This window comes from Accipiter gentilis, chromosome 18, assembly GCF_929443795.1.
Source record: "Accipiter gentilis chromosome 18, bAccGen1.1, whole genome shotgun sequence".
NCBI lineage: Eukaryota > Metazoa > Chordata > Aves > Accipitriformes > Accipitridae > Astur > Astur gentilis.
The window spans coordinates 18,365,605-18,389,424 of record NC_064897.1 but is presented as its reverse complement, the minus strand read 5'-3'; the positions used below and the strand labels follow the sequence as shown (position 1 = coordinate 18,389,424).

At 45.9% G+C, this 23,820-nt stretch overlaps 1 protein-coding gene across 1 annotated transcript in view; it reads right to left on the bottom strand.

Moving 5' to 3' along the window:
* RESF1 (retroelement silencing factor 1) overlaps window positions 1-21,245 on the bottom strand; it is a 32,724-nt gene extending 11,479 nt beyond the window's left edge. Inside the window, 2 exon segments of the mRNA XM_049822520.1 lie at window positions 15,618-15,700; window positions 19,583-21,245. The gene's annotated coding sequence lies outside the window, so the exon portion shown is untranslated.
* Between the last annotated feature and the right edge of the window lie 2,575 nt (window positions 21,246-23,820).

The following is a 23,820-nucleotide window of genomic DNA, read 5'->3' as shown; positions in this document are numbered from 1 at the left end:
AGTAAAGACTCATGAGGTTACATCCCTTATCCTACACATTGCTGGAAGAGAAAGTTAACAAATGCAGCAGGAAGCTGCAGAACCATGGTGTGGGAACTACTGTGGACAGTAACTGAATGGTCAACCCTGAGCAACCATTTACCATTTCTGCAGAGAGCAGCATGGCAGTAACCAAATTGCTAACTTAGCATTAATGTATTTAGCATTTTGGTTAAATGGTAAATGCAAAAAGACAGCAGCTAAGACACCTCCATGATGTTCATCAGGTAAACTACTCACCTGTCAATCGGTTTCTATTCTGTTGCTCACCAGGGAACACAGACAACCAGTTCAAATGGAGTGAGCAAATGCAGAAGGCAACAGGTTGCCACAATTAAAGGGTATAAAAAGATAGCTCACCGACTGTGGGCTAAGACCAGCAGCAGAGGATCATAACATTGAAGATCCCCACCACTTCGAAAATCAACAGTTATGAAGGCAAACGCCCTTCTCCAGGCTATGTCAACACACAAGGACAGGTGCTCCTGTAGCCCCCACACCATAAGCATGGTCTCTTAAGGGCCTACAAGGATCTTGTGGACTGTATCCTGCTAAAGGACTGACAGTGCAGGGTACAACAAGTAGGGACCCACACCTCAGCTGTGTGCATGCAAACTTTTGGGATGTTTCCTCACCAGCATGGGGATCAGCAGGTTATAGGGAACAGTAAATGCTCACATAAAGCTGGAGCAACCCCATCTCCCACAGGTGTGTGCGAGAAGAGGGCTTGTGCTTGTAACACATACATTGGAGTTACAATGTGGAGAGCGAGCAATGCATGTCACAAAGAGAGATTAGAACTTACCGAGATAAAAGAAGGGTGTTTAGAAACAGCGGGTGCTTCCAGAAACTGTAGGTGCCTAGCATTTTTGAAGTGTCACATTTTCTAGTTTATTTATTACCAATTTTCCTTCTGAAGATATAGTTGAGTGAGTGCCAGTTAATTACATGTTCTTCATCAACTGCTTCAATCCTGAATAAACTACATGAACAGAATGGTTCTCTACTACAGTTTACCGTAACTTTACTGTATTTGTGCAATTTTTTTAATTGCAATTGTACACTGTAGTGCTTGGACTATTAAAAAAAAAAATCACTGTAATGTTTGTATAGTCATGGTCTCGATCCTCCACTAGGTAACACTGCTAGACATTTGCTCCTGCTAACAGACTGACCTTAAGCATGATTAGTAGAAGGAAATAAACAATATCCACCTGGAGATTAGCAGTATCAGTAACCCAAAAGTACCATGAGGAAGTAACCAGCAACAGAAGATGAAAGGAATGATGACAAATAGGGACTATTTGATCAGGTGACCCATGTAACACTGGGACCAGGAGACTAGTGATATAAATTCAGCATAAAGCCGGCTCTGTGGAAGATCCTTTGATCACTCTGGAGAAACAGTGACCAGTAGACTTCACTGCTTTTCAAAAGCATTGAAGTTTACTTCATCCAGCTCCACTGATAAGGAGGAAGCTAGCATTGTACTCTGATTTGAACTGTGGTTAGCAAAACCTCATAATTACCAGTGTGACAGCCAGCACAGGGCTGGCCTCCCCCCAGGTTACCTATCAGGATAGGTCCATGGGAGCCCAGCTCCTCTGGTGTAACTGTAGCAGGGCTTGTGGATAGGTTGACCTCAGCCAGCAGCCAAGCACCCATGCAGCCACTCGCTCACCCCCAAGCAGGACAGAGGATAAAACTGGAAGAACAAAAATGGAGAAATCTCAAGGGTCGAGATAAAGAGAGTTTAACAGGTAAAGGAAAGGGGGGGCGGGGAGACGAGCAACACAAAGGAACTCGCTCACCACCTCCCACAAGCAGACCAGTCTCTGAGCAACAGCCACCTTGGAAGCCAACCCCCCCTTCTTCCTCCATCTGTTTTTATCGGTGACATGAGGTTACACCGTACAGAATATCCCCTTCTGCCAACCTGGGTCACCTCTCCTGGCTGGTCTCCTCCCAGCCTCTCGCCTACTCTCACCCCACTCGCTGGGGGGGCAGAGTGGCAAACAGGGGAGGCCCCGATGCTGCGCAAGCAACTGCTCAGCAATCGCCGAAACGCTGGGGAGTTACCAACACTGCTTTAGCCACAGATCCAAAACCCAGCACCATACAGCTGCTGCGAAGAAAATTAACTGCATCCCAGCCACACCCAGTACAGGGCTGCAAAGGGCACTGAACTGTAAAGCTCGTGGTGCATGGATTGTTCATCTCGTAGTTCACAAACGAGTTTCACCGTGTCTAGTGCACACAGGTGACTCAAGGGAGGGGGAGGGTTACAAAAGCGACCCAGCCTTGGGCTGCCTTGAGGCCCTGCCTCTCTGCAGAGACAGCTTAGCCCTGGGTTGTCTGATAAGCCCTAAACTACACAGGGCGGTGGCTGCACCATTCAAAGAACCAAAACCTGAACTGAGCCTTGAAATCCCTTAACAAATAGTATGCCCCGAGTCTCAATCCAAACACTATTCAGTTGCCTGAGGAAGCAAAGCAAAAAAAAAAAAACCCTAGAAGGTTTCAGCTTCAGTTTCAAATGACAACCTTGTGTATTCAAACAATCACAGACCAACAAAGGAAAGATAAGGGGAAACACCAATCAGATATACATAATCCACTTAGGCATATATCATAATCCACTCAGACATAGTCATACACACCATTCACAAGTTAGTGATGAATGGGAAGAAAAAAAATCTAAGAAATTGGGGAGTCACTTCTCCAACTATACAGTTGGCTTGTGAAGGAGACTCTTCCCCTCCTTGATTGGGACACCAGCCAAGGTAGCTTCCTTCCCTGGGATTGAGAGCCCTTACCTGGAGGGGTAAGTGAATATTGTTTATGCTTTAAGTTTGTAAACACGTGTGTGCTTGTGGTTGCCCGTGAATCGCTTATGGTTGTAATAGTGTACTACTCTTGCTTTAAAAATTGCAATAGTGCATTCCTCCACTGTATCTGTAAAACCTGCAATAGTGGCATGTTAAGTCTGTAAGTGAAGTTCAAATAAATCATTTGCTTGAACCTTGCAGTTAAGTCTTTTTCTGCCACACACGTCTGATATGCTTTATTTAGAACCACTGTTTTATTAGTTTTAGATAACAGATACTTGAATTAAGGGCTCATCTTTTTCCCTGGCATGACCACTTCTCTGCTAATCAATCAACTGTCCCAGAACATCATGATGAAATTCAGCACGCTGGAGGCATTAAAGGCATCAATCAACTGCTACAAACTGATCCTTGTGCTCCAGCACTATGACTGCCCTGGGACAAGCTGGTGGGAGAGTGGAGAACGCAGACAGCACTGAGGCTGTCCTACAACAATCTCCCCATGCCACACCAGTATAAATAAATTAATCAGGAACATAAATAGTCAGGAAGTAGTGCATGGCATAGAAAGCAACATGAATAAAAGTAGTTCATCTGCCTCAAGTTTGCAAAATGATAATTTAAATGTAATCGTTAACTAATAAACATACTACTTATTTCCATTTAAGTATTGAGCCTTGTCTGTCTGGCTAAGTACAGACTAACCTAAGCTTGCTCTGTTTTCAGCTGGCCAAATAAAATCTGGCTTGAGCCTGGAGGTAACTGCACATGGCATCACAGTCAAGCCAATATGCTCTGCTGCTAATGGTGCTACGCATTTCACTTACATGTGGGAATTGAAGTTAAAATTGTGTTTTGAGCTCCCACTTTTTTTTTTTTTTAGTCAAACTGGACATAAAAGTTTATGTATATATACACATATAAAAAACTAGGAATATAAACTAAGAATAAGCATCTTCAACTTAACTGAGAGTGTCTTCAACTTAACTTTCTGAGTTTACTTATGTAAACTGTTAACCTGAACACCCAGTACAACAGCATCAAAAAGTAGTCTCTCTCTAGGCACCAGTCACATGCACAAGCCCTATGCGTAGGAATAAGAGCCACATGTACACTCAGAGTACAAAAATGAAACTGGTGTAAGGAAATTAGTTCAAATTTCTGTCGTGGTCAGACCCTCTGCCACTATCTACCCCTGAAGAAATAAGGTTCTGAGGCAGAAAGTGAGGTTTTTTGGGATAAGGCACTCATTAAGTAGGTAACAATTACACCACCCTGCAAGTGAGGACTATCCTGCTTCTATTCCAAATCCCTTATAATCTACCTAATAGGTATTACACTCAGTTCCCAGGAAAGTATCCTCATCTGGCATCCTAAGTAAGGGGGGGATCACCAAGGGAGAGGCCAGCCATTCCTCAGGAGCACTCCAAAAGGGGCTCCCATGGAGCAATTTATACATCACTCTCCTCGATGCTTTCTGCGGTCACCACCTAGCAGTGTCATCTCTGTTGCTGGGCAAGCCCAGGGCCCAAGTTGATCTGGATCATCTCCTCACAGGTCCCTATATGTATGGGATCTCCAAGGTCCTGACTAGAAAGCACACAGGCTTAAGGTTCAAATTCCCAGTGAGACACAAATCAAGATAGTCAAATTCAGAGTCTTACTTGACAGCAAATAAAATACAGGAACATGAATGTACGAGCATACGAAGTTTACTGCAGGGCTCCTTAAAAATCATCGCTGGTATATCAGGAACTATACTATTGAAGAATCATATCTTTAGTCAGCCCTCTGAATTTGAGAGTCACTAACTTAACATCAAATAGGGGCTATATCCCCAGGAATTCCTCTGACAAAGCAGTCTGCCAGAACCTGGGAGGTTATCCAATTCCAATGTAAAGAAACTACAGCAAAGGACAAGTGACTGAAGACTCAAGTGTGTGAGCATTCACCAAAGAGATAGTGTGATAGAGCAAGAGTGAGCCAGCTTCACTTCCTCATATGAGCGAAGTGAGGAGAATTCATACCTGTCCTTAAGTTTGTGGTGAGTGGATTCAAGGTCCCTGGTGTACGATTCAGATCTGCCTGCTCTCCTTCCTTCCTTCTGCTGTTTACATTGATTCTTATAAAGCCTTTTCAGGTTTACATGTGTTAGCAGAAAGGGGCTCTTCACTTGGAAGCGGTGTTTGGGGCAGCACCAGCAGAGAATCAGGTTGCTGTGAGTCCCGGACTGAAGCAGGGACTGGTAGACGGCTGCTTCTCCTGGGAACAGAAGGGACCTAGCAGAGAGCCATCACCCTGGAAAGGCCACCCAGGGCAGGGCATCAGCAGCTAACAGCTTTCCCTAGCTCACTCCAGGCACCTGTCCCCAAAGGAGACTGTGGTACCGTGCCTGGAAGGGGAACCGCACCATGAAGCACCCCCAGCCCACGTCCATCACCGCTGCTGGGATCCCTGAGCTGCCACAGCAGAGGGTCCAGTTGATTCAGAAGCACTTGAGCCTGACTGCCCATCCAGCCCATCTACTCTTCTTTATTGCCAAAGACTCCTGCCCACACACCCTCAGGGTGCAGCTGGGCAACCCTTCCCGTCTCACCCTTGCTGCTTTGGATCTGACCTTCTGCGAGTCAGTGGACTGCCCAGGAGCAAGCTGGAGCTCTGAACAAAGCCTCACAAAATATACAAGACTAACAACATCCGTAACGCGCTTACTTGCGTCACTTTCCTATCTTCCCACCAGAACTCTGTAGCACAACCAGGAGAGAAATCAACTCTCTTGGGCAACATCCAGTTTTAGCCCTACAAACTCCTTCCACGACTCTTGCCGTTTCAGTCATTTGAGATGTCACAATTTGTGAAAAAAACACAGTACTTCCATTTCAAAGAGAAACTATAGACAAAGAGACTCCATGACCAACTTTTCTGCACCTGACACCCCCTTAGAGGCATGTGTGGAGTAGACATCAGTCCTGGCATTGCACAGCCAGGACACGATGACCACGCTTTCCCCCACCGAGTCATGTAAGGAAGGGGTGGAAATGTGGGGTTAGCATTGTATTATACAGTATTTCCGAGGACACAAAGGAAAGAAGCAGCACAGAAGAGAGTAGAGGTGGGATGAGATGCCTGGTCAGCAAGTCCAGATAGCACTTCCATGACTCAACAACAAAAGCAGGACAGTCCAACCAGAAAAATTTTAATTCCTCAGATCCATTGGCTGGTCGAGTTGCTCATGTGAAGCAGCCCTGCCCTGCTTCCTGCTGGCCTGCCTGATAACCATGCTCATGCAAGTCTTTGCAGACACCAATATTAAGTTTTGGAGTAAGCTGGATTTACTGAATTAAGTTTAGCCCAGTATTAGTGAATTACTGGATTTACTGTCATTTTGACCCAGATAAGTATACTACTGATTGATACATGTTATTGTGCTGCTATTTTGAGAAAAACTGTTTAACCCTAAAGCTGCTGGTGTGGTGTCTGTTACCATACCCTGAATCTAACTCAACCAGGCTGCCTCAAGCCCTTCCACTCCAGTGTCAACAGAGGGATGCAGTACACAGCGCGGTGACTGGCCCCAGCCTTGCAGCAGGCGTCTGAACTGACTGTTTCAGGGCCTTCCCCCATCTAGTTAACACTAGTACATTTGGTGTATAGAGTTTTGGTCCAATTAAAGAAAGCTTTTAATAATAATATTTTATCACTGTTGCGAGTGCCTCAGTTACACTTGTTGCATACTAGTTAACATTGCTAACCAATGTATCTAGACTGAACTCCACATGCCCCCCCTTCTTGTCTACCACTTATGAAGGATACTAGCCTGGCTCCACAGCTGTACCCTACCTCAGTAGAACATAGACACACATAAAGACCAGGTCTTTTACCTGGGTGTTTCACCTGCTTTGTACCATTCCCAAAAGCAATGACAGCTCTGGAGTGCTCAACAGTACGGATGCAGAAGCCCCAACCGATAAGCTAGACACAATCACTACCTCACCGCAAAATCTTCACTCTCCCTTACAGTTATCTTTACTTAAGTTGGGACTCAGACAGTGGTTGACCAAAACACTTTACCTTTATGGGAACGTCCAAAACACCGTGATTGCACGTTATTACTAAACCTTTTGGGGTAACCCAAGCAAACATTTCCTCAGCTCTGAGCTGCCTTCAAACCCAACCAAGGGTGCAAGCTGCAGTTGCTGGAATCTTAAGAGAAAGTGACAGCAGAATCTCACCTGCTAAAACTCATAGAAGTTGTCCGGGATAATGCCACTGATAACAAGTAACACCTGCAAGCCTGGCAACTCTTGGTAAACTTTACAAATAATGCAAATGCTGACTTAGCTGTTGCCTATGTACTGACTATAGGAGATGCTACTACTGAATGAATCTAGCCTGTCATATCTGGCTTTATACCGAGACAGATCTGTGATCCATCATGCCATGGATTGACAACAGGCCTGGCAGAGCAATAAAGGACAACAATAGGCAGACATTGAAGCTTGCACCCCTGATCTAGGATGGGGCTCACGTGAAGGTATTTCCCCTGGGGGAGTCTGACATTTCTCAGTACACTCTGACGAACAAACTGAGACAGTACTCCTATATATCAGCAACGGCTGTGTATGTCTATGATCCTGAATGGTCATCAACAGCAACTGGAGCTTTGAATTTGATGTTATATCCAGTCGCAGTTTTGTTAGTTTTGATTTTATTGTGTTTATTGGTTATAATCATTCTGTGTATCAAAATTGGGCAAATAATGAAACAAATTATGTTAATCCAACATGCAAAATACATGCAATCAACTGATTCTGTATGTGCAATGGTATATAATTAGCATTAATTGTAACACTTAAGCTAAGCGACTTATCAAATAACTGTTTCCTTACCATTGATCTGCAATATGGCACATATTTATAACACAGAGGCAAGAGGTAACTGTACTACCACTTTGAGTCAATAAAGTGGACTGACTGTAGTCACATGGTGGAGTGTGATGGATGCACTCGCCTCCGTGACCAAACTAGTGATAGTTTGGTTCAGGCTCCCAGGGAAGCAAAGGCCTAGGCTATTGACCGGGTCAAGAACTCCTCTAGTTCCAACCTGTTCTTTGAAAACCCACAGAGAACAGGGTGACATGGTACGCTTTGATGCATATGCACTGGGAAACCGGAACACCAATCATGCGATTAACACATGAATAGCAGGTGGTTCTTCCAAGACTAATTTGTCAAGGAACAAATGAAGTTGTGGGTACAAGGAGTCTCATGCTTACCTTCTCCATCGCATGTAATTTGACTACGAGCCAACCACTTTATTCCATAAATGTGACAGCCTGAGCGAGCCTTTTTTGAGCTCTCCCTGCTAAGCAGCTGACTGCACAGTGGTGATCTCCCCTTGAGTTGGGACACCTCTCAAGGTGTCCTTGTGTCAGATGGGATAGAGTTAATTGTCACACAAGGTTACTCCTCGAGGTTGAGAGATGCCTTACCAACTGCAGATCTTTGGTGACTGATACAGCACATAACCTTGTATCACAGGGCATTAAGACCTTGTATAGGTATTTTTGAATTATTATTATATCCTCTGTACAGGAAATAGTAGACTGAACCTTGCCATCAGACTTTCTTAAGCCTCACTTTTACAATATCTTACTTCAGTAAAGCCACCTCTGCTGCTTTGGCGGCAGTTGTTTAAGCCATATAAATCTGCCCTGCACCAAGTGTAACTGAGGCACTCACAACAGTTATAAAATATTCGTATTATTAAAAGCTTCCTTTAATTGGACCAAAACTCTAAACACCAAACATACGTATTTCAACGCCAGCCACTCTGATCTCGGTTGTTTCCCACCTCTCCAGGACATGGAGCTCAGCAAACACAAGCTTCCAAGAATTGAAAGGACAAAACTTCAGCTGCAGGCCAGTACAATTTTGCTCCCCCATTCCTGCTTCCAGACTTCTAGCAGCCCATCTCCATTAACCAAAAGCATTTAAAGTGAATTCAATGTTTGACATATGGTATCACAGAAAGATTAAAGCAGCTTGGCAAGACCTGCACCTGTGGTACAAGATGGCCTGAATCAACCACACATGGGCCCAAAGGAAAGAGCACATACACAGTACATATACACCAAGAATTCTCGTTTTCCTCAGTTTGTAACTGTATTTTAGATGTCACAGCAGCACCAGCGCACAGGGGGGTTTCTTGGTACACAGATTCTTAGCAGTTACTTAAGAGTTAATTTCTAACAAATTATCTCCATCTCAGACTGACAGTCAATCACAGGGTAGACTAGTCACTTCTCTTTGTAGATTCCCACTCCACCATTTCCAACAGTGCATTTCCCACTTTCACCTATTGGCTTTGCTGTTCTAATGCTACTACAGATGAGTGTTACAAAAATGGTTACTGGATGGGCCTGCTTTAGTTTTATGCCCACGAACTTCACGTTGAATCAGGCTCTTCCTTCCAGCCTTCATGTTTTTAGCATTGTCTCCTCCAACCACCAGGACTTTTAATGCGACGTTATTCAGTATTATCCAACAGTATTTCTGAGTCAATTTGTTAGCAGGTTTTTTTTGTTTGTTTGGGCATTATTTTTTTTAATGGAACACTCTTCATTCTCAAAGTCATCAGCACAGAAGGAAGAGCACTTGGAACAAACAGGACCTTTTCAGAACAGATGAAGAAACAGGACAGATTTTTTCAGTCCAAGCAACAGCCATTAAAACAAAACCCATCAAAATCATCCTCTTCAAATTATCTCATTAGCATAGCCCTGGTGCTTGTTAAGGGATGCCCTAAGTGACCACCTCCAGCAGCTCTGTGGCTTAGTGATTCCTCCCGCCCTGAGGCCAGTGCCCAGCCTGGAGACCCAGGCAGCTCCATTGCAGACCCATGCACACAGCTGCTGCTGCTTTCCTATTTGCAGGTTCAACCAGCAGCAAGGCTGAGCATGCATCCCAGAGACACACATAGGACATTGACACAGCCATCCCAGAGACACACATAGGACACTGACACAGCCAGCCACAGACAAGGTGCTGCCTTCAACAGCACCTACACATCTGACTGACCTAAAACACAAGTATAGACAGACAAGTCCCTTTCCTCCTCGTTGGCTGTGAGAGACTGAATGAGTTAATGTCTCAAACATTGTGGTGGGGCAAGTTCTGCTTAAAGACCAACTCTGCATAACAAGGAACCCAAGGAACTGTGCACACCAAGGAACCACAGGTGAAAAGCAGCCGCTGAGCACCCATCAGCACAGACATAAGAGGAGGGTGCCCTGCAGGGTGGGCAGCAACCTGTTCTGATAAACTGTTCTCATACAAAGATCAAACAATGGTCATGGCTGCAGGGAAGGGGAATTTACTCCCCAAAGGACCCCCAAGCTCACCCACCCATTTCCCAGAAGGTTACACCTAATTAGCCCAATGAGTTTGAGTGCCTGTCCAAAGGAGGGGCAAGGAGATGATAAGAGGAGAAGCCCCATGCACCTGTGCCCACCTGAATGGGACCCCTCAGCTGACTGGACCAACGCTGGACCCAGGACCGGTGACATCTTTCTCTCTTCCTTTTTCTCTCCCTGTCTTCTTCTCTGTTTCTTTTTCCACAATCCCTACACCTCATCCCTTTAGACATAAACCACTGACCAACTCTGGCACTAGGAGTGGATCCAGCCGCCCCTGGGCTCCTCTCTGAGGAGTCCAGAAAGCAAGGGGCTCCGCTCTGAACCTCCTGACCCAACGGGAGGGATCCCCGTCTTCCCTGGATTGATGTACACGGTTACCGCGGCTTACGCGGTTTACAGAGGTAGTTCCATGCCAATTCCTGTTGTGAGAAACCATGACACCTACTGTTATGCCTCCCAAGTTCAGTTTGCTTCTGCCATGAATAAAACGTTTAACTGATCATTTGGTGTCATTTTGCCTTAATTTAGCCTGAGGGAATTCCGAACTCCACACGACTCCCTGGTCTGTCCAGCCTGCTCCCTGGTCTGTCCAGCCTGCGTTGTGACAGGCTAGTCAAGATTGAATGTCTCTCTCTAAAACCCACGCTCTCTACAGTCACAAGCACACACACATTCACAGATCCCTCAAGTACCGGTACAGCCCCTCCGCCCTTCCAAAACTCCTGCATGGATACCAGGCCCTCTTACCCACTTCGAAGGATCCTACTTGCCAGCTGGTCCAGCCTGATGCTCACTAGCAAACAGATGCACGCACTCGCTCACTTGTTTCATAAGCACTCCGCGCTACAGATCCCCCTGAAATACCAGCACGGACCCTCTGCCTATCCGATAGCCCTGCCTGGACCAAGGGCCTCCTTGCCCACCAGCTAGTCCACCTTGAAGTCTGCTAGCAAATTATACAAGCAAACCCCACACATCCAGTTTGGGGAAGATATGCCCCACGCACCCTCACCACTAGCCAGCATCAGGCACACAGGTAGTGACTCGCAGTCCCGCTCCAGCCGCCAGCACTGAGCCCCTCGCTCCACTCACCCTGGTGAGGCCACTGCAGCCCAGATGTGCCCACACCCCCCAGTCTGACCCCACATCTGCCCCCCGAGTAGCTGGCACTCCAGACAGAAAGTCTGTGGGACCTGTGGAGACACTCCCTAGAGCTATGGTACTTCCAGCTACTGACAGGCACCCTCTCGCTCCAGTTGAGGGCATCATGGCCCAGGGGTGCCTACACCTCCAGTCTAACTCCATTTGCTGGCCCAGTTATCAACTCACACTGGTCTCCTCAGTGGCCAGCAATCTAGTCCTTGCAGCACTCACACACAAGGGGTAGAGAATGAGACTATGCAGAGAAATAGTTAAGAAAGGGCGTAAGGCAGGACTGGCCACAGGGATCAGGCATAGGGCTCAGTCAGAAAGAGCCTCTTCCATCTGTTCCCCCTCAGCCATCCTCTTCCTCCCACCCACACATGGGGCTCCCATGTTGGCACTCTCACCAGTTTAAAAGCCTAGGTTTGCCTACAGTTTCTCAATGGACTATCAATTAGCGAGACTGATGAGGTTTGTTTCTTCTGTTTCCTTCACATTTGCCTGTCAGGTTTGTCTCTCGAAGTTTTCTTCTTTATTGCTTCCCCCCTTTCTCTATAATCCCATTTGACAAGGTCCATGATCAGATAACCTTGCTGAAGTAAACATTCTCACATGCCACACACCCTTATCAATTAGCGTAGCTGAGGAGGTTTGCTTCTTGTTACTATCCTCAGTTTTGTTTGCCCATCAGGTTTGTGTCTCTGAACATCTGGTTTATTCCTTCCCCCTTACGGTCTTCTTTTGCACTGAAAATGTCCTTGAGCAGTGTTGCGTTAAAGAGTAAAGAAGTCTAGCAAAAAATAAACCCCCTTGTGCTCCAGCTTGTCCTCAGATATCAAGAGGGGCTGGGGGAGGCTAGGCTTAGATTCCAAGTGACACCCAGTTCAACGCTGTAAGTCCAGTCACGTTCAATATATTGAACTACCTCGATTATGGATGCACAAATAGCACAAAGTACTTTCAGTCTAGTCACGTTCAATGAACTTGCATGGCCAGACTTAAGAAGTTTGGTCGTGTTCAGTGAGAACTCTCCTGGCTAGATTAATAAATAGTACAGTTTACTAAAGCAATGGAAGTGCAGATTCTTTTGGACTGCCGGTGATAAATACATTGTCTGCAAAGCACGTGCAAGTACCAAGAATATGTATAATACAGCTGACTACAAATGCATTAAATTATGGAATAACGCTATAGAGATTTCTAAGTTTCCCGGGGAAGCACTCAGTATAACCAAGTGTCTGAATCACACCCAATAGGCATCCCTGGGGGGGGGGCAGGTTTCAGCCCATCAACTGATCCCAGAAGTCAGCCGTGTCCTCCTGACTTGTCTATGATGGTATCTTCCCTAACATTCCTCCTCGCTTAAGCCATTTTACATTATTTTCTTATTCTTAGGTGGAGCTTGAGTGACTCTAGTCATACATACCTTTATTATGATTGGTATAAAGTTTCCTCACTTTAAAGGTAAAGCTATAAGCTAGAGAAACTCAGAGCTCATGCTCAGTGAGGGGTGGTGGTTGCCCCTTGAAGGCTGGCAGCCTTTAGGATGGAGGCATGTTTTGGTATTATAATGAGATTATAATGAGCAAAGTTCACTGAGGGGACATGATTTTGACAGAAAATGGATAGGCTGGTTCAGAGCTGGCTCAGGCTAACAACTCTGCGGTTTATCAGTTCCCTAGTACCATCCAGTTCCCATCCCTGCAGCGACATCACAGAGCCTGACGGCGGCGTGTCCACTCGGCTGCACCTTCCGTGCTGTTTCACTTGGGAGTCAGCATACCGAGCTCCCCTGGTGTTGCCAACATCCAAGGTTGCAGGTTATGCTGCTTAGGGAATTATTACGGAACAGATTCCTTGCACATCCACCGCATTCCACTCTGGAGGTTTACCTTCTCTTAAGAGGTGGGCATATCAATAAGTCACATCCAGCAATTATTCCACAAGCAGATAACCTTAACAAAGCAGATGCTCTCACTTTCCACGTACCCTAAACACTCAATACATTCCCCAGTTTTACTGCTGGAAACAGTGTCCTGGAAATGGTGTTCCTTCACTGCCAATGCAGGTCATTCTTTTAACCCTTCGTCTGCTATTTCTTCTGCTGCCTTCTCACACATTTCCATTGATATATCAGTCATGGCAATTTTAATATTTATGTTACAAAACTGAAATTATGTTTCAATAGGGATATTTGAAGCAGGGCTACAGCTGCAGATTTCTACTTATCACACTTCACTGAAACAAGAGTGAAATTCAGAGAAACAATGAAGCGCACTTCAATCTCTGAATGTGCCTTAAAACATGGAGGGAAATTGGAAATGCTGCAATTGAGAAATTACAATTATATAATTCAATTTTAAAACTTATTCAGAGATAAGTACAAAAATCAAAAAACAAGGAAAAAGCACTACATGGCACTTGGCAATGGACCTGATCCACAGTCCTACAGCTATAGGATCGTACCCAACAACACTGCCACAAGAGTCATAGGAGTTGCAGTCACAGCCAGAAGGGCAGCAGGAAAGAGGCCATTCTTCTCACCAGGAATGAGATAATACAGATAAACACCATGCTACCTATCAACAATCAGAAGCGCTAGATACAGAAAAATCCAAATTTGACATAAGCAGCACCTAAACCAAGCTCAAAGAGATTATTCTGAAAGATCAAAGTGAATTTTCTGCAAGCACCACGGACTCTGGGCATTTGGAAGAGCCATGCTTCACAAGAAGTTTTAAAATTCTAGTTCTCCACGATACCAAGCCACATACCAACATGAGCAAGAGAGACATCACCATTCAGAACACAAATTTTGATAATTTCATTTTATTTGATTGCTTGATGGTATCAACCAAGCATTTATTGCTTATGGTCCTCACAGCAAAAATTATGATCACTTCTGACTAAGAGCCATAAGCATGAGAAAGCAATTTTTAACACAAAATCAGAAGATTTCCAGGGAAAAGGTATTAGTAACAAGGATTGGATTCACCACACGAATTAACATCTCCTAATATTCTATTCAGAAACCTATAGATGAAAGCTTTTCTAATACTAGCATCAGACTCCTTTATATAGCAACGTCCTCGCCTCTAGCATAGTTCATGTATATAATTGAAATATATACCCATAAATATACATCTATAGCTCATGCTTTTCTAGCTGTGACCATTACTGTGATGGAAAAGGTCAGCTAACGATAAAGTCCAAAGTTATTTGTTCTTGGATGGAATGACATTTTTTAGAAAATACCTACGCCCCTATGCTACAGCTGCAGATTTCTACTTATCACACTTCATGGAAACATCAGTGAAATGCACAGAAACCATTAAATGCTCTTCAATCTCTGAAGACTTTCCAAGTTCCCTCCAAGTTTTAAGGCACATTCAAAGAACTATCTTACATCTCCAGTAGTTGTAAATATCTCCTTTTAGAAGTATTGCTATCTAATCATTCAACACCTAATGACTACTAATTGGAGAAAAGTTTGCAATCTATGTACAGAATACTGACCGAAGTGCAAATTAAGAAGTTAATTGAATTTCGGTCATGCAGAATAATAGTAATCTTTCACAAATACGTATTAGAAGAGCTCTTTGGCTTATTTGCATTTTATGGAGACCATTTATACCAGCAATAAGGCATATTACTAGCTTTAAGATCACAGGAGTGCTTCTAAAAAAAAATTTATAGCTGTGATAATGCCTTTCTCCTCTGCCGATGTGTGAAGTTTCCTGTACACTGTAAGTTACATTATCAACGCTTCCACTCATTAAATGATCTTCCTTGCAATTCCTCCAAGTATAAAATCCTACAGCTTTTTTGGTTTACATTTTCACTGCTCTTTGCAGTTTTGAAACTGTTGAGAACTTACAACTCTCACGTTTATCAGGAACACAAATAACAGTCAGAAAGATCCTAGTAGTGTCTAGCAATAAAATGTGTGAAAAAGCAAAAATCCACTCCCTGTCAGCAATGGGAAAGTACTAAAGTCCTTTGAAAAACTGTGGTTGTAACAGTATCAAGCATTGCTTAGAAATATTTTTAGTGGCAAAGACAGGTTGAGAGGTTTATGTTTTCTCCAACCCCATTTTCTTCCCCTCTTCTACATCTTCAGTTGCACTGATGCTGCTACTTGTGATGCTTCAGGATGAACCAGACTATAGATAATAGGTAAGATCACTTACTTCAGCAATCTTGCTAGTGTGTCCCTTCAGACAGATGTGCAGCACCCACTGGAAGAACAGGAGCTCCTTACTGCACTTTGGTCCTAGAAGGGACAATAGTCATTAAGCTGCGAGTCATTAAGCTGCAAGTACTACTTTTGCCAAAGTAGCAATGACCTGTACCAACAATATCAATGGACAGTCTCCTATGTCCCTGATTATTAGTAATAATACATCAGATCTCCTGGCAGGTTTTGAAATCCAGTTCATGAATGCAAACAGCAGCAATGATCTAATGCTAACAACCATAATGCGTTTTCACCATTTTTTCCTTGTCTTTTTTTTTTTTTCTTTCCTCTTAAGAGTCACCAGCAGGCTCTATGGTTTCTCACAAGCTCTCATAGTCAGGCTTAGCAAACCATGAGCTGCCCTAGGAATTAAAACAGCTAATGGCACCTTCTCAGCCTTCTGCTCCCTTCACACTTTCTTTGCTGTCTTCAGCGTTCCCTCCTGACCCCTTTTAAATTAGGGGGTGAGGAGTATTGATCACCCTCCTGTGCCCACGTGTTGATTCTTAGTCATCAACAAAGAGAAGAAAGGCTCAACATCAAACTAACAGGTTAATTATTGAGTTGATTAGGACCAGGAGAGACCACAAACACTGTGACAAAGTCACACATCTCCAACCCACCGATATGTTGCTCACGGTTACAGCAAATGAAACTGAGCAAGCTCAGCAGATACATGATTTAAGAAACCACTTCCCTTTTTTGCAATCCACAGCCGAAAGTCAATAGACCCAGGTGGTGGCTCAGAAGGTCGTCATAAGCAGCTCAGCTGGTCCTGGTCTGCTATGTGCAAAAGGCCTGGCAAGAAAGACTGCCCGAGAGGCACACACCCTCATCTGGCCAGGTGCACCGTCCATCACACTTCTACTCCATCAGAGGTGACTAAGCAAACACAATGGGGTCCCTTTTGATCATTTCTCCTCACCAAAAAAGGCAAACAAAAGAGCTCGGAAACATTGTTTTGTGTAATTTTTAGAAAGATACAAAAATATTCTACTACCCGCAGAAAACATGTAAGTCAATAACTTGCTGGCTTTTAAAATGCCAGTGTTTGAAGGACAGCCTTCTGTAGATCAAAAAAAGCAGAAAACAGAACCGAAATGACAAAATTAAAGTTGCTCTACAAACCTGCCAAACCAATGAACTGGAAGAATCAGTTTTAGCTACTATTAAGCAGGAAACCAAAACACCCCATAACAGACTTGATAAGAAGCATGCTGTAATGTTTTTTTTCTGCCAAAACATCAGACAATATACTATTTCCTGGAAAAAAAAAAAATACTGTTTTAGCTTGAACTACAAAGAGCACTTCATCCTTTAACTTTGAAGCTGCACCCAACTCACTGCAGCGAGCTACAGGAAGACAGTGAACTAATGGTTCCTGATAAACACCTTCAGAACTACCTCAGCACATCGGTTAAGGCTTTGCCTTGAGACTCAGGGGAACTTTTATACTGGCACAGCTATCGAGAGTAAAGGATTTAATTTTGTAGACAGGAATATAAAAGTGATCATTAACACAAGTCTGCTTTCTCTGCCAGAAAGCTGTTTTGGGACACTGGCTGGTTAATTCAAGAAACTCTGGTGATAAGAGCCCAGTTAGGAACTTTAGATGTTAGTAACAAGTTTTACTCCCATCATTCTCAGATGCAAGAGCTAGAAAATATTTACCGGGAGTCACAATGAGCTGCATTTGTTTTGTTCTATTTTTAAGTCATCCCAGGAGGCTAGTTAAGAGCAGGGAAAAGCCCAACATTACCACAGAGCTCCTAGAAAGAGTTGAGTCAACCTCATAACAACTTCTAGGAAAACAACCTCCAGCATTCCTATGGGCTTCTGAAGCATACCCAGTGCTTCAGGGGAAAACCTACTCACGTTCTACCTGACACCTCTAGTCTTCACTGATACCAAGAGCATCCGAAGCGTACTTCCCAGGGCGTATAAAGAAAAGTTGATAAAGAAGTGTTGATGGGGTACTTGTCTTTTTTCTCATATTTCTATCTGCCTTTGCAGATGGAGTAAGCCAAGTAATTCTGTCAACTACACTACTCGGACAACCCAAAGCAGAAATAGCAACCTACATCTCTTTAAAACCATTTTTTTTCTTTAGTTATACGAACAGGTTTCTCAGTTCAACCACAATACCCGACTGCAGGTGTCCCTCTTACACAAGGCCGAGCACCAGCTCCTTACCGCGTACCTTGTGATGCCTACCTGAAAGGCTGAAGCAAAAAAAAAAAAAAAAATCACCAGCGAACACCGGACTTCCATCGCAGAGCTTAAACGCGGGGCGCTCGAAACACCTGATCTTCCCCACACTGCGAGCCCACAACCCTGAAAGCTATTGCCTTTTTTTTTTTTTTTTTAATATCATTTTTCAGTCCTATCTCCCCGCACTGCCATACCCCGTGGAGAAAGACAGTAAATAAACCGCTGCCTAAGGTGACCGGGGCGGGGGATGTTTCTGGAGGCAAACAGCTCGGCCAAACGGCGCGCCCGCGGACCTCACGCCTTCGCCCCGCCACTCGCACGACGCTTGGTTCACGGATGCCCACCGGCTCCGCTGCCGGACCCGCTCCACGCCAGGTAACCCCCGCCTCCGCCCCGCAGGACGGAGCCGCCGGCCGCGCCACAGAAGAGACCCGCAGCCGCCCCGGCAAGCCCGCCCCGGCCTCCCCCGCCGCCCCGGGAGGCGAGCAGGCGGGAACGGGCTCACCGGCCCGGCCCGAGGAGACGGCGGCTCCCCCACCCGCCCCCGGCCCCTTACCGGCGAGCCGGCGGCTCTCTCCCTCCCTCCCCGCCCGCCCGGCGAGCGGCTCTCCGCAGCCGCCGGGTCCCCGGCCCCGCGGGCGGAAGGCGGCACGGCCCCTGCCGCGCCGCGGGGGGACCCCCCGCCCCGCCACCCACCCGTCCGTCCGTCCGTCCACCCGTCCGTCCATCCGTCCGTCCGTCCTCACCGAGCTCGGCGCGACCGGCCGGCCAGTCGGTCCGCGCGCGCAAAGGCGGAGCCAGCGGCCCGTCGGCGCCGGTCAGAGGCGGAAGGAGAGCGCGACCGCCAGCGCCGCCGCCACCGCCGGCGGGCAGGGGCTCCGGGGCCCGCGGCAAGGCCCACCCCGGGGCGGGCAGGGCAGGGGAGGCGGGGCCGGGCCGGGCCGGGCCGGGCCGGGCCGATCCCCGCCGATCCCCGCCGCTCTGCCCAGCCGCGGCCGGGCCGGGGGCGGGGGGGGGGAGGCCCTCTGAGCCGGCCGGGCAGCGGTGGGCGGTTGGGGCGCTGCGGCTGGCGGGTGCCGCCCGGGAGGACGAGCTCGGCGGGCGGGAGCAGCAGTTTGCCGCGGTTTCAGCGGGCCGCTGACGGGGAGCTGCGCAGCGCCATCGGATCGGGCTGGCGGCTTCTCAGAGCCCTCCAGGCCGAGCCCCTGCCTGGGCCCCCCGCCTGCCCCCCCCCCGCCTGGCCTCCCTTGCCTTCTCAGGGCCCCAGAGAACTCCCGCAGCTGCCTGCTTCAGGCACATCGCGATTCTTGGGAAAGATACAGTGGTTCTTCCCTCCCACACGATGAGTTGAGGACCAGCCGAGACTTCAAGGGGAGCCTGCAACTGGAGAGAGGAGCTGGGGACTGATAAGCGCAAGGGCTCTGTAGTAAAAACTGGGGAGGGGGGGGAGGTAGGTATTTAATGTGCAAAGAAAATACATGTTAGCAGTACAGTACTTAAATTTCACATCACAAGATTACCAGAAAGCTATGATCTGCTTAAAAGGTCTAAGTTTAAGCTTTAAACAGGTGACAAGCCTACACTGAATAGATCTTACCTAAGTTACGTATCCTGAGTAGCAGTTAGGGCAACAAAGCTGATTATATGACTGTATTGTCAGGGAAATTAATTTTTATTAAGCTTTATAAATGAGCTCAGTTTACTCACTCACACAAGTAAGGCGGTGCGTGTCTCCAAGCGGGCTGGTGTGACATGTAGGGTAAGAGACTGGCATGTGACGGAGGACATGGCAGCTGCTGAATCCTCTCTGTATGTCCCAAGTTCCTCTTCCTTGCTGAGAACAAACTGCTTTTCAACAGGCCTTATATATATAAGCTTTTGGAGTCAACAGTTACCATGATCTTTTGCCTCCGCATGAGAAAACGTTGCTGAGTCAATGCTGTGCTTTTGGTTTCCCTTTCTAGTTACCCTCTGGCTCCAGACTGTTGCCGGAAAAACTCGGAATAAAGAACTTATCAACGCCAATTTAGTGTAGATAAGCAGACACTTCTTTATTGACGGCCGGGTGCGCGGGTGAGTCCTCTCACCAACCACGCACACCTGAACACCAAAATCATACACCTTATATTGAACTTATTCATTCATATTCAATAGATTTCCGAGAAAGGTTATACATATTTATTAGATTTCTGGGAAGTTATTAGCATATGTTAATGTCCTTTACGCAAGCGCATTGAAGGTCTCTGGTGGTCTTCTAGAGTCCTCTGGTGGTCTTTCATAGTCTTCCTCACTTGTCCGCTTCTTGACCTTCTTTAGGTGATTCTGCGCAGTTTGGCCCTTGGCAGGTAACTAACTGTTTCTTGGCAGGTAACTACAAGTTGCTTCATAAAGAACTTATCAGTTCCCATTAATTTGCAATTCTGACATCTTATACATTCTTCTAGGTTATAATATACTCGTACAAATAAACACTATATCCAAATTATCTTAAATCTTAAGCTTGTTATCTAAGTTCTAAATGTTCCTACTAGATGATTTTGACCAATTCCTCCGGCCTTGGTACAGGGTTATATAGAGGATTTCACAGCAGCTGTTGGTTGTTGGTTACATGCAATAGATATATATATAGTTTTTGCTAAAATATTTCTTATAATTCTATATTCCTATTAAGATTGAATATGATTAATTCTAACTAATAACAAATCAATTACGAATCAGTAACAAGACCGGTTGTCACCCTACCCTGTGGTGACAGGCAGGTTCTTTTAAGGATCCTTGGTAGAGTGAGGACTGGCTGCAACTTCGTAGTTCATTTATTATATAAAGATTTCAGCAATCAGCGTAGCTTATTCTTACACAGAATTTCTAGCAACTGGCATAGCTTTCCTATTATCAGTTAACTAGACTTTTTAGTCACCTGGACCTCCTGTGCAGATCAGGTCAAATTCCTAATAATCAGTGCATGATACTGTGAGAAATTATGGACTAGGGTATTGTTTATTAAGATTTATGTTAAGCTCAATGTAAAGATCAGACAACAAAAGATATGAAATCGCTTATGCAAGCAGCTACCAGACACCGCTTGTGTAAGATAAGATACCAGCAATCGCTTACACAGACTAAAAACCGCTTGTGCAAGATAACCGCCAGATGTCCAGGAACCGACAGAAACAGGACAGACAACCCCATATAAGGACATATGAGTAAGGGGTCAACTATGGGACAAAGGAGGAAGACTTCCTACTTCGGCCTCAACGACCACCAAAAGGCAGAAAACGACCCCCTAACAACAACTGAAGCATGCGCAGAGTATCTCCACTACTTCATGAACACGGAAGCAAAGATGTATAAAAAGGGACTGTTTGAACTGCTCAGTACGGCAGTTGGCGGAACGCAGATTCCCCTGCCGTCCAGCGCTGTATTTGCTCATATTCTACTTGCTATAATTAATAAAATTTTAATTGGATTATGATCCATTGTGATCTCAATCTATAACAATACTGTAATCATAATCTAGACTCTGACTTTTAAAAGTACATGAGTCACCCACTCAACCCGCAGAGGAAGAACAATGGAAAGCGATACTCTAGCCGACTGTCCTGCTTTTGGCTGGGATAGAGTTAATTTTCTTCCCAGTAGCTGGTATAGTGCTGTGGTTTGGATTTAGCATGAGAATAATGTTGATTACACACTGATGTTTTAGTTGTTGCTAAGCAGTGGTCAAAGACTCTTCAGCTGCTCATACTGCCCTGCTAGTGAATAGGCTGGGGGGGCACAAGAAGTTGGGAGGAGACACGGCCAGGACAGCTGACCCCAGCTGGCCAAAGGGGTATTCCAGACCAGGTGATGTCATGCCCAGTATATAAAGCTGGAGGGAAAGCTGGTCGGGGACTGCTGCTTGGGAACTGGCTGGCCAGCAGCTGGCAGGCGGTGAGCAACTGCATTGTGCATCACTTGTTTTGTATATTCTAATTCTTTTATCATCATCATCATCATTATTATTATTTTCCCTTCCTTTTCTGTCCTATTAAACTGTCTTTATCTCAACCCAGGAATTTAACTTTTTTTCTGATTCTCTCCCACACCCCGTGGAGGTCGGGGGCGGGAGCAAGCGGAGGGCTGTGTGTTGTTTAGCTGCCTGCCCGGTTAAACCAGGACAGCGACAGTGAGAGTGCCGGTGTTCCCTGTGCCTGTATCACCCTGGGAAACATGAAGGCCTCAGCAGTCCAGCTGCTGTTAAATCTGCTTCAAAAACCTCTCGGATAAGCTGATCTATTTATACCTCTCGATTTGGGAGTGTGGTCTTTACCACTTCCATAAAGTAGTAGATTCTGAAGAGGCTGCCGGAAAATCAATATGCAAGAATTTTGGCTGCTGGAGACAGCAAGCTGTGGGTGGTAATGGCTACATAATGATCTTTATCTCTTCCTGTCCGGTGCATCCTGCCTACCTGGTGTTGCTCCGGCTTTGACCTAATGGTGCTGCTCCTAGCACACATCAGGCCTTAAGCATGAGCTGTGTGTTAAAGAAAACCTGAGCAAGAGTTGAGTGAGCAATCACAGGAGGCATCCCTGGCTACCAGGGTGTCACAGGTTTTGCAATCCAGAGTATCTCACGTACTGTTATGCTTCGCTGTTCCATAATGGGTGTCACCGTGTCCTGGCACAATCCTGTACCAGGTGTCAGGAGCAGCGGATACCAGTCACATGGCTTCATTTTCTTGCTGTCTGGTCATTGAAGGAAACCATGCGTGGCTTGTGCTATGATCCAGGTGAACCACTGGCCTTAGGTAACAATGCGTCATCCCCATTTTATTCAAAACAACCTCAAAATCTCTCTGGTCCCACTTGTAAGAGGAAATCTAAGAACTGCCAGAGGCAACAGACCCACAGAAGGGGAAATGAGACCATGTGCCACCACAGGACAGTAACCAAACTCCCAGCACAACACAAACGCATTTAGCATTTCTTGTGGTGAGACCAAGACCAGCATCCTGGTTTAGCACATTTAAAAGATTGCTTATTTAACATCTGAAAGGCATGTTAAGAAAGCTGCAGGATAAGGGCTCAGTGACCAATTATCTCTGATTATCTCTGGGCTGGTTATGCAAATTGTGATTTGCCAGGGACAATTAGCAGTTAATCTAAAGGATATAAGGAAGTACAAGGGGCACAGATCACAGAAACTAAAAAAAAAAAAAAGAGCATTAAAGGGCTACTCAGAGACTGAGGTGGTACCAGCAACAGAGAATCAGCATTGAAGGCCCCACCATCTCATAGTGTCCTTCTGGACAAAATGTCCACCACACAGCTAGACAAGTCCATAACACGTTCGGTGAGCAATTGGCTGGCAGGTCAGGCTCAAACAGTTACAGTAAATGCTGTTACATCAGGCTGGTGGCCAGTTGCAAGTGGGGTCCCCCAGGGCTCAATTTTAGGGCCAGTGCTCTTCAGTGTTTTTATAAATGATCTGGACACAGGAGTTGAATGTATAGTAAGTAAGTTTGCTGCTGATACTAAATTAGGAGGAGCTGTGGACTCCCTCAAGAGTAGAGAGGCCTTACAGAGAGATCTGGGTAGACCGGAGAGTCTGGGCAATCACCAACTCTATGAAATTTAACAAGAGCAAGTGCCAGATTCTCCACCTGGGATGGGGTGATATGTACAAACCGGGGGATGAGAGGCTGGAGAGCATCCCCGTGGAAAGAGATCTGGGGATTTGGTTTGATGGCAAGTTGAAAATGACTCAAAGGTGTGCCCTGGCAGCCAAAAGGGCCAACCATGTCTTGGGGTGCATCCAGCACAGCATAGTCCCACTCTACACTGCACTGGTGCAGCCCCACCTCGAGTACTGTGCACAGTTTTGGGCACCTCAGTATAAGAAGGACATCAGACTGTTAGTGTGTGTCCAGAGGAGGGTGACCAAGATGGTGAAAGGTCTCGAGG